Source organism: Apostichopus japonicus, chromosome 3 (assembly GCF_037975245.1).
Source record: "Apostichopus japonicus isolate 1M-3 chromosome 3, ASM3797524v1, whole genome shotgun sequence".
NCBI classification, from domain to species: Eukaryota; Metazoa; Echinodermata; class Holothuroidea; order Aspidochirotida; family Stichopodidae; genus Apostichopus; species Apostichopus japonicus.
The window spans coordinates 8,342,653-8,355,044 of record NC_092563.1 but is presented as its reverse complement, the minus strand read 5'-3'; positions in this window follow the sequence as shown (position 1 = coordinate 8,355,044).

The following is a 12,392-nucleotide window of genomic DNA, read 5'->3' as shown; positions in this document are numbered from 1 at the left end:
CTTTGGAAAATTTTCTATTGCTGAATGCCCTCAGATGCAATTTGGTGCGACAAAAGTGTACAATGGTGATGTTAATTTACTTCTAAAAAAAATGTTTCCCAGGTGTAATTTTCTAAAATATTTATAAAACAAAGTTGGGATCATCTTTCTCAAGAAAATTTATTTCTCATAGGTTATAAATTTCTTACAACCAGCCTGTAACTGCAAAATGGTGTTAAACTGTAAATCCTCATGCTCATACATTTACATAGCTCCCAACTCTTGAGAAGGCAAATGCTGGTCCATGCCACGAATCGCCGTCCTGGGGGAGGGGTATAAGGGGAGGGGGTGTCACCCTCCCCTTTTGAATTTTTTTGGAATCCTGGTGATGCCTACATGTAAAATGGTGGCACTTAGGCTTTTGTCACCCAAAATTTTCTGAGAAATATGGATTTTTTTGTGTGTAACATCAATACATTGAATAGTAGGTGATAATTCATTCTTTCCCGTGGCATGAAAATGTTCGCTGCTCGCCCCAATGAAAAGAATTATAGGCTAATTTGAGGTTCAAATGATGCTGTAAAGGAGGTTTTATACTCTATTATGCGAAATGCTAAAGAAATGATGGTTGCTAAGTCAAAATTTGATGCAAATTTTTTTATGCATACTTGACAATTACAATGCGGTTTTTTCGGACGCTTGTGCGGGTCAGCGGGTTTGGGTGTTAGAATGCGGGTCTAATTCCCGCGAATTGCCGGTCAGTTGGGAGCTCTGCGTTTAATTTTAAACCAGAAAACGAAAAGGTTTAGACTAGTCTACCACTGCTATTCCTCTCGATTTTTTAAAATTTCCAATCATATGATTTAGCGGATGTTCGGAAACATTTTTTGGCTCACCTTTGGGGGGCCATGGCCCCCCCCCCTTGGATCCGCCAGTGTAACAATACTGAGAATAATACTTGGTAGTAATATAAGATTTATCTATTTGTACAGCTTTCTGCTGATTTCTCAAGTCTTGCTAATGTAAACCTGTAAAACTACATTCTTTTCATTCCTTGATCAACAAACATCTGGACAGAATGTTAGACAAGTTTACTAAAAAAAAGCTAAGGTTTCAATGTACACAAAATGCAAGCAAGCTGCAGAATGTTCAGGTTGGTTGTGCATGATAAATTAATGGTAGTTTTATCATTTCAATTGTTTGTGGTGGCATCCAATAAATATGTGCTTGAACAAGGGTGGATAGAGGGTGTGGGTCGAACCTCTTTTTCATAGCACACATAAATTCAAAAGAAACATGTCCTAGCTGTTAGATCTAGTTATAGTTTCAGTTTCCGATCATTCATTCCAGTATAAATAGCATAAAATACAATTATGTTTAATAAGAGAGAATAAAACGTATGATAGATAAATTCCATAAAAGCGATTAAAGGCAAATTAAGAGTTAGTAAAAAAAGCAACAGTTTTCAAAGTGTTAGTCAACAGAAAATAATAAGGAAATATCAAAAAACATATATTAAATCAAATCATTAAAGATACCATTTTGAATAAAAAAAGATGCTCTGCATAGAAATGAATTTGTGATAATGTTAACCCAATATTATGTTGGTGCTATTGCACGATGTCATAGAAGTATGATGCTTTCATCGGTTTGAGTGCATGTCTATGCGTGTATGTATGTGTGTGTGTATGTATGTGTGTGTATGTGTGCGTGTATGTGTGAGTGTGTACGTGTGTATGGGTGCACAGGGGCGGATCCAGGATTTTGAGAAAGGGGGGGGGGGCCGACATCCCGATGGTAGCACTTTAGTGATCTGCGTCCTGGGGGAGGGGTCTAGGGGGAGGGGTTGTCCCCCTCCCCCTTGGAAATTTTTGGTTAATTGTGAGTGCTTAGATGCAAAATGGTGAAACATTTCGCCAAAAACTAGAAAAACCAGAAACGTCGCAGACATGCTTTTTTGTGCACATATTTTTTCTCGATAGACACATATTTAACAACGCTCAACAGTGCATGTACAATGGATACACTATTATTGCGTCGATTCGTTTTTTCTTTTGCGCGAAAATTATGACACCAGATTCACCCCAAGAAAAAACATAAAACAAGATATATTCAATGAGATAATTATGATATACTTATTAATGAAAGGGGGGTGTAGGCGGTATTACACTATCTAACGCAACGTAGTCGCCAAGAACCTGAAGTATTTTTAAGGGAGGGCCCGATAATAAGCGGAAACGGATCACCGACCGAAAAAATATCGGAATTTGTGGACTATTTCTTGCTTCCTATTGTATTAAAACAAAGCACCTATGTGAAAGACACAAATCACATTCTGAAAATTGTGGAAGCCACCCCGTTACCAAAAGCAGTAGTACTTGCTACACTCGATGTCGTCGCCATGTATACCAATACTCCCCAAGAGGAGGCATTAGATATATGTCAAGAAGTCTATGAAAAGGCGGAAAAAAGCGAATATGGAATAAATAAAATATCTTCCATATCCATGCGCAAACTAATTGAACTTATTTTTAACAAGAAACTGTTTCGAGTTCAATAACCAATTCTATCTACAAAAGATCGGTTGCGCCATGGGTAGCCAAGCCTCTCCGGATATCTCTGATATCGTCATGCATAGACTGGAAAACCAGATTTTACCGACAGATAATAAAATCTTAAAATGGCTCCGCTATAGAGATGAAATTCTATTGCTTTACGACGGTTCACCTCAGGAACTTGAACAACTAGTAAACAGGTTGAATGAAATTCACCGCTTCTTAAAGTTTACGGTAGAAATATTACACACCGAGGTAACATACCTAGATTTGAAAATCTTCAAAGGTCCAAGGTTTGAAACCAATGGGTTATTAGACACCAAAGTCTACACCAAACCCACGGAAACCTTCCAATACCTCGACAGAAACTCTGCACACCCAATTGCAACTTTTAAAGGCTTTATTAAAGGGGAAGTCTTACGATACGCACGTCTATGTAACAATGAGACTGATTTCTTACAGAAAAAGAATGCGCTCACAGAGAAACTATTACTCCGTAACTATAAGAAAGAGGAAATTGCCTCAGCCACGAAAGGCATAAAATTTGAAAACCGTGGGCAATACCTCACTACCAAACCTAAACAAAAGGAACCACCAATGGTGTTCAAGCTTACCTATACACCCCATATCAAAACCACGCATTTGAAAAATGTACTTTTTAAACATTGGCACTTAATCTCGCAACACGCGGACAGGGGCGTAGCGAAGTTTTTTTTTGTTGGGGGGTGTGGAGGATTTGATTTGCCGACGGATCTGGAAGATGTGACTGAAATGGGGGAGGGGTCTAAGGGGAGGGGATGTCCCCCTCCCTTTTGGAAAATTTTTAGTTTTGAAACGTCCTTAGATGCAATCTGGTGCATATTTTAAGTCAAATTTGGCACCGTAGAATTTCCATTTCGATATTATTTTTATGGCAGTCGGCAGAAGAAGAATTAATTGGGACCAATTATCGAACTGTGTTTTCTCTTCTCACCGATCGTTGAAATAGTGAAACTTCGTGATGAAAATGTTCAGAAAACTTTCCGGTAATGAGTAATAACAACATTCATTGATATACAAGCGAGAAACGTTAAAAATTGTGTACAATTCGTGAGCCGTGTCCTTAAGTTTTCCACGGAGAACGAATGACATCTGCGATGACGTCATTCTGAACAGAGGATAATAACAACACGTTGTCACACGATAGCAAGACTCATGGGCTGCGGCCTATACGGAAGCCTTTAATTCCATTTCTTTCACTGAGTTGCCGGCGATTCTGGCACTCGTCTAGCTGAGCCTGGCTACAGTATCTATCAGGCGCGGCGGAACGGAAAAATTATTGGGGGGGGGGGCTAATGCGTGGAGACTATCTAAGCGGAGCGCCACCATCGGTTGGCGCGGAGCGTACAAGAAAATTTAGGGTCTTTTCAAACCCCCAGATGGCCGGAAACGGCACTTCCCGAGTGTTTTATGCTGCGAATACCTAGCCTTAAAATATGGGTCTCAAGCCTGCAATTTCTCAGATTGCACGAGAAAGTCTGTAAAAACATTGTAATTTGTATATTCGATGGTGTTTTAAGAGAGTAGCTATTACTCGTAGTGTACTCGCAAAGACGTTTTTGAGTATAGTAAGGGCAGTGGCGGAGCTAGAGGTATTGGTTGGGGGGGGGGCAAGAATGGTCTGTATAGGGCGCTTTCGACACTATCTTAGCGGAGCGCCACCACAGGTTGGCGCGGAGCGTACAGAATATTTTTGAGTAAAGATACTCTATAGATTGCAGGAAATGACCCTTTCCGGGCCTTGCTAATTTGCAGATAAACGGAGAATAAATAGGTGTCGTCGCCATTTTGTCGGAAAATTACACCAACAGAATATGACAAATGTCAATAGGTAGATGAGAGCGCAATAAAATAGTCAATAATCGCGAATAAGTTAAAAGTAGTGAAAAGCTGAAAAGGGCGCCAGCAGTCCAATTGAGTCCGTTGGGGGGGGGGGGGCATCCGCCCCCTGACTGTATAGACGCTCCGCCACTGAGTAAGGGGATGTTGGAGAACTGGCTGAAATGAGGCAAGTCATTGTCCTAAGACGAAGTTGTGTTGCGCTTACCGGTACTCACACTCACTGCTTCCACTTTTCACAGGGCGTGAAGTCTCGGTTGGGGTGACAATGTGGTCTATAGCCAGGGGACGGGCCGAGGGTCCCCCAGCATTTACTAAAATTATTACACCTATATAGTATACGTGTGCATCGGACAGATCGACAAGTATGCATTGAAAAATGGGCAGATGCACGTTTTGGAGCCTTGGTAAACATTGGGGGGGGGGGCTTATCATGCATTTGCCCCCTCAACTTTTTCATTGGGGGCCTGAGCCCCCCCCCCCCCAGCCCCCCGGTTCCGCCGCCACTGGTATCTATACTGACGGCTGTGACATTATCAGTTATTTGCCGAGAGGTTTTTAACTTGCAGGCGTCGGGTGATTGGATTGGTGAATGAGTTTATCAGATGAAGAACTGGAAAATCGAAATAACCGATAAAGAAGCTCCCGTTCTCCTTTTCTCTATTCAGCTTTCCTTCTTTCTTCCCCTTCCGCTCTCTTCACCTTTTCTCCTTTTGCCGACAGACCCAAAATTTGCCGACAGCGACCAAATTATTGGGGGTGTGACACCCCCACACCCCACCCCCCGCTCGCTACGCCCCTGCACGCGGAATTATCCAAACTGTTTCCAAAAGAACCGATTCTAGCCTACAAAAGGGCCCAAAATCTCAAAGATTTACTTGTTAACTCAAGGTTTCTTACTAACGAAGAATCAGCTGACTCTCAAGGTTCACACGAAGCTCTTTTAGATGCTCTTATAGCTGCACTATGAGTCCATAAAAACTCGTGCACAGAAAATAGATGCATTTTGAGAACGAGACGCCCAGGCCGAATATAAAATATTCAAAGGCTACTACTGATGAAGCTCCTCCTATAAAGTTTGAGAACAGAAACCGGTCTAGTTGGTCATAAGAACCTACACTAGTCTCTCCTACTATTAACAGTACACTCAATTCACCTAATAGGTGCAATTATGTTTCACCACGAGGAGCATGCTATAAGTTCATGTTCCTCGGGCCCTCCCTTAAAAATACTTCAGGTTCTTGGCGACTACGTTGCGTTAGATAGTGTAAAACCGCCTACACCCCCTTTCATTCAGATAATTATGATATACTTGCTAACTGTGCATTGATTTTCCCTGACAGTAATAGTCAGCACTATAGTACTGAGCCGTTTCTAATTAATACGTGATGTCGCGTAGGCCTGATAATTGCCTTAGTTTCAAATTTGGAATAAAAACGATAGCGTTTCTTGGAAGAGCAGCTGGATATATATTAGGCTTTTCTTTCACCAAGTTATGCCTATTAGGAATTTGAAGTACTCCCACATAAAAAAAAGCAACTGATTTCCAAAAAGGGGGGCCGGGGCCGGGTCGGCCCCCCCCCCCTGGATCCGCCCCTGGTGTATGTATGTTTGAGTGTATGTATGTTTGCATACATGTGTATGTATGTTTGTGTGAACGCTCGCGTACTCGTACTTCAAGTCCGCGTGCGTTTATAAGAATAATCCTTCTTTCGGGGTTTCTGCAATCCCTCTTGCGTTCTTGATAAATGTAATGTGAACGGTCGCCGGGACTTATGGTGACCTGAGATTTCCGACTTATAAGTTATAATATCCGCTCTATCCAGTTGTAATTTGGTAGGTATTTTTGAACGTGCAGTAGGCGTGAGGTATACCAACGTTGTGTTTGTTCAAATGTCAGGCCGGGCCTTTCTTAACAGAAACACTACCTAACGACGTTATAAGTGAACACATTTTATTTTTCTTCGCACCGATTCGACCAACACTGCATAAAAGTCACCGTTCAGTTCGTGAGACTAGAACAAACTGAATGACAGTCCACTTAAATCTAATAAACTATCATTCATTGTACGCCAAACTCACTGGTTTTTGAAGAGGCCCAAAAAACGGTAATTTATGATTACTTCGAAACGGATGATTTTGGACTCGGTTGCTACGGCAGTTACTAAAAGGCTAGAACCCTTACGTATGGCCTAACATATCGGGAATCGACTTATACCGATTTAAATCGACATATACCAATTTCCTTCGACTTATACTAGTTTCCAGCAGCTTAAATTGACTTCTACCGATTTAAATCGACATATAACAGTTTAATTCTACATATAATCGATCTAAATCGACATACACCAGTTTAATTCGACATATCATCGATTTAAATCGACATATACAATTTAAAACGATGATAAGTAAAATAAATCGGTATATGTCAATTTAAATCGACATATACCAGTTTAAATCGATGATATGCCGAATTAAATCGGTATATGTCAATTAAAATCGACATATACCAATTTAACTCGACTTATACCAGTTTAAATCGACATATACCAATTTAAAACAATGATATGTAAAATAAATCGGTATATGTCAATTTAAATCGACATCTACTAGTTTAAATCGATGATATGTCGAATTAAATCGGTAGAAGTCAATTGCCTTGGACTTATATCAGTTTCTAGCAACTCAAATTGACATATACCTATTTAAATCGACATATCATCGATATAGCTCATTAACATATTCCAAATTCCGATTTTGGTGATTGACATGTGAAGATACATCACGTGCAGTCACCTGACAAGGCGGGCGAATAATTAAATAGTTCCAAATTTACCAAGCTAGCAAGGGTGTTCATCATGATTATGTCAATGGTAATCAGGGGCGTATCCAGGATTTTTTAACCCGGGGGGGGGGCGCGAATTGCTATCTAAGCGGAGCGCCACCATCGGTTGGCGCGCAGCGTACAAGATAATTTCTGGTTTTGATACCCCCCAGATCACCGGAAATGGCACTTCTCGGGCTTGAAATGACCAACCAGATGTACACTTCTGCCTGAGAACCAAGAATTTCCCAATAGTTTTTTTTTTTCATCCATAACCTTTTTGAAGATGTCACCAGTCACACATCATGTTCGACGTCATCGCATCTCCTGTGGATCATTGCTTTTTGTAGGTGATTCTACGTCGCGGCCCACAATACCCGTTAGCCCCACTTTTCAAGGTTTTAAGCCCATTATTTGTTCAGAATTTGAAAATTCACAAATTCTCGTGAATAAATTCACTTCAAAATATACCCATAATGTTGCACAAAATTTCATCTATCGACAACCAATACAGGAAAACCTTCAACCCCTAACAGACCGGTCAAAATTGCATGGAGGGAATAATGATGAAGAATGGTGGTCAGGGAATTTTCGAAAATTCAGACACAGTTAATTTATTGGTGTACATCTATTAAAACCTCTTATAACGGCTACTATAAAACTTCGTTGAAGGAAATGAAAAAATACCAGATATTTCCGAAACCGAACACTACACATATCTACAGTTGGAGGCTGTTCATCCCGGAGCGCCATTTTCATGCTCACTGATATGATGTGATATCTGCTGTTTGCTTTAAAAATTCGAATAGTTGAAAGGAGACTGAAATAAGTAACTATTATGTTTATTGTGTAATGCTCCACCCGGGTGTAACGATGAGCCTGGCGGGCTCCTGGCCCAAAGGGGCCCCTATCAGGAGGTCTAAGCAAGGGCGTCCTCAGAAATGTTTACAAGGGGGGGGGGGTCAGTAGGTCATAAAGGTGTAACACACTACTTGATACTATCTAAGCGGAGCGCCACCATCGGTTGGCGCGGAGCGCACGACGATTTCTTTGCCAAAAAATACTCCTAGATCGTCGGAAAAGACACTTCCCGTTCAAGTTGCATTTACACATCGGTTTTTTGAGATCTCATGTCTTAGGATTTTGACTTTCAATAATTTCAGTAATGCATTATGGGTCCGTATGCAATGAACATAACTAGAGAACTGTCGGTTGGGGGAAATCATTGAAATGTCAAATGCTTAACTTTTTTTTTAATTTGTGATTTTCCAGGGGGGGTGGGCAAGTGCCCCCTATACTGTATGGAGTATAATGGAGACTACTGTACAAATACAGTAATCAAACCTTAGCATTAACCTAATTTCGGCTGAAACTTTGTCTCCATCTAAGCCTAATTTCCTGTGCTTTTTTACTTACCAGATACACCGAAGGCAGGCGTGGCGGCACGGGAAAATCATTGGGGGGGGGGGGGCTAATGTGTGGACACTATCTAAGCGGAGCGCCACCATCGGTTGGCGCGGAGCGTACAAGAAAATTTGGGGTTTTTTCAAACCCCCAGATGGCCGGAAACGGCACTTCCAGAGTGTTTTATGCTGCGAATACCTACCCCTAAAACATGGGTCTCAAGCCTGCAATTTCTCAGATTGCACGTTAAAGTCTGTAAAAACATTATAATTTGTATATTCGATGGTGTTTTATGAGAGTTGCTATTCCTCGTAGTGTACTCGCAAAGGCGTGTTTGAGTGTAGTAAGGGCAGTGGCGGAGCTAGGGGTATTGGTCAGGGGGGCAAGAATGGTCTATAGGGGCACTTTCGACACTATCTAAGCGGAGCGCCACCACAGGTTGGCGCGGAGCGGTCAGAAAATTATTGAGTAAAGATACTCCCTAGATTGCAGGAAATGACCCTTTCCGGGCCTTGCTAATTTGCATATAAACGGAGAATAAATACGTGTCGTCGCCATTTTGTCGGAAAATTACACCAACAGAATATGACAAATGTCAATAGGTATATGAGAGCGCAATAAAATAGTCAATAATCGCGAATAAGTAAAAAGTAGTGAAAAGCTGAAAAGGGCGTCAGCAGTCCATTTGAGTCCGTCAGGGGGGGGGGCATCCACCCCCTGACTGTATATATGGACGCTCCGCCACTAAGTAAGGGGATGTTGGAGAACTGGCTGAAATGAGGCAAGTCATTGGCCTAAGACGAAGTTGTGTTACGCTCACCGGTACTCACACTCACTGCTTCCACTTTTCACGGGGCGTGAAGTCGCGGTTGGGGTGATAATGTGGTCTATAGCTAGGGGACGGGCCGAGGGTCCCCCAGCAATTGCTAAAACTATTACACCTATATAGTATACGTGTGCATCGGACAGATCGACAAGTATGCATTGAAAAATGGGCAGATGCACGTTCGGAGCCTTGGTAAATATTGGGGGGGGGCTTATCATGCATTTGCCCCTCAACTTTTTCATTGGGGGGCTGAGCCCCCCAAGCCCCCCCCCCCCCCCGGTTCCGCCGCCACTGTCGCTAGATATTGCTAGATATCCATACAGTACAGTGCCCTTGGGTTTTCTTGGATTTTTCGGGCCTGATCTTGGGAAATTGCAAAGTCGGAAGTGGTCACACTATATATGTAGGTCAGTGCACGACCAGTCTAGACGTCACTAATATACCCGATCACTTGTTATCGATGAAGTGGTGTGTTGTCGGATTTTGTCAAGGTCTTGGTACTACGGGCGTATGGCAAGCCGTTTTACTTTTTATTCGATATTTGATGATATCATCAAATATTTGGTGATATCACCAATTCATTTGCTGATATCACCAATTCATTTGGTGATATCACCAAATAATTGCTGATATCAATAAATAATAGCTGATATCAACAAATATTTGCTGATATCAGCAAATGAATTGGTGATATCAGCAATTGAATTGATGATATCAGCAAATCATTTGCTGATATCAACAATTCCGACATATCACTAATTAATTAGTGATATGAGGAACGGAATTGCTGATATCATGAAATGATTTGGTGATATCACTAAAAGATTTGCTGATATCAGCAATTGAATTGGCGATATGTTGGAATTGCTGATATCAACAATTCATTTGCTGATATCACCAATTCATTTGCTGATATCAGTAATTCAAGCGTATCGAACCAACGTCTACAAAAAGGAATTAGAAACGAGCGCCATCAACGGCATTCTTTTTGGGTCTTAAGGGCGCTGTTTGACTGGTAGCGGGCACAGAAAGGCGCCTGGTGCGCGGTTAATTTCAGCCTTGGTTATAGCGATCAACGGGAGGGGAAAGTGGACTAAGTTACACAGTACCACTACTGCCCAGGCGCGGCGGAACGGAAAAATTATTGGGGGGGGGGCTAATGTGTGGACACTATCTAAGCGGAGCGGAGCGGACAAGAAAATTTTGGGTTTTTTCAAACCCCCAGATGGCCGGAAACGGCACTTCCAGAGTGTTTTATGCTGCGAATACCTACCCCTAGAATATGGGTCTCAAGCCTGCAATTTCTCAGATTGCACGAGAAAGTCTGTAAAAACATTGTAATTTGTATATTCGATGGTGTTTTAATAAGAGAGTAGCTATTACTCGAAGTGTACTCGCAAAGACGTTTTTGAGTGTAGTATAAGGGCAGTGGCGGAGCTAGGGGTATTGGTCAGGGGGGGGGCAAGAATAGTCTGTAGGGGCGCTTTCGACACTATCTAAGCGGAGCGCCACCACAGGTTGGCGCGGAGCGGTCAGAAAAATTTTGAGTAAAGACACTCCCTAGATTGCAGGAAATCACCCTTTCGGGCCTTACTAATTTGCAGATAAACGGAGAATAGGTGTCGTCGCCATTTTGTCGGAAAATTACACCAACAGAATATGACAAATGTCAATAGGTATATAAGAGCGCAATAAAATAGTCAATTATCGCGAATAAGTAAAAAAGTAGTGAAAAGCTGAAAAGGGCGCCAGCAGTCCATTTGAGTCCGTCAGGGGAGGGGGGCATCCGCCCCTGACTGTATATATGGACGCTCCGCCACTAAGTAAGGGGATGTTGGAGAACTGGCTGAAATGAGGCAAGTCATTGGCCTAAGACGAAGTTGTGTTACGATTACCGGTACTCACACTAACTTCTTCCACTTTTCACGGGGCGTGAAGACGCGGTTGGGGTGACAATGTGGTCTATAGCCAGGGGACGGGCCGAGGGTCCCCCAGCAATTACTAAAATTATTACACCTATATAGTATACGTGTGCATCGGACAGATCGACAAGTATGCATTGAAAAATGGGCAGATGCACGTTTCGGAACCTTGGTAAATATTGGGGGGGGGGGCTTATCATGCATTTGCCCCCTCAACTTTTTCATTGGGGGATGAGCCCCCCCAAGCCCCCCGGTTCCGCCGCCACTGGGGAGGGGGTGCCCCCTCCCCTTTTGAAAATTTTCTATTGCTGAATGCCCTCAGATGCAATTTGGTGCAACAAAAGTGTACAATGGTGATGTTAATTTACTTCTAAAAAAAAATGTTACCCAGGTGTAATTTTCTAAAATATTTGTGAAACAAAGTTGGGATCATCTTTCTCAAGAAATTTTATTTCTCATAGGTTATAAATTTCTTACAACCAGCCTGTAACTGCAAAACGGTGTTAAACTGTAAATCCTCATGCTCATACATTTACATAGCTCCCAACTCTTGAGAAGGCAAATGCTGGTCCATGCCACGAATCGCTGTCCTGCGGGAGGGGTATAAGGGGAGGGGGTGTTCCCCTCCCCCTTTTGATTTTTTTTGGAATCCTGGTGATGCCTACATGTAAAATGGTGGCACTTAGAAAGGCTTTTGTCACCCAAAATTTTCTGAGAAATATGCATTTTTTCTGTGTGTAACATCAATAAATTGAATAGTAGGTGATAATTCATTCTTTCCCGTGGCATGAAAATGTTCGCTGCTCGCCCCAATGAAAAGAAATATAGGCTAATTTGAGGTTCAAATGATGCTGTAAAGGAGGTTTTATACTCTATTATGCTAAATGCTAAAGAAATGATGGTTGCTAAGTCAAAATTTGATGCAAATTTTTTTATGTATACTTGACAATTACAATGCGGTTTTTTCGGACGCTTGTGCGGGTCAGCGGGTTTGGGTGTTAGAA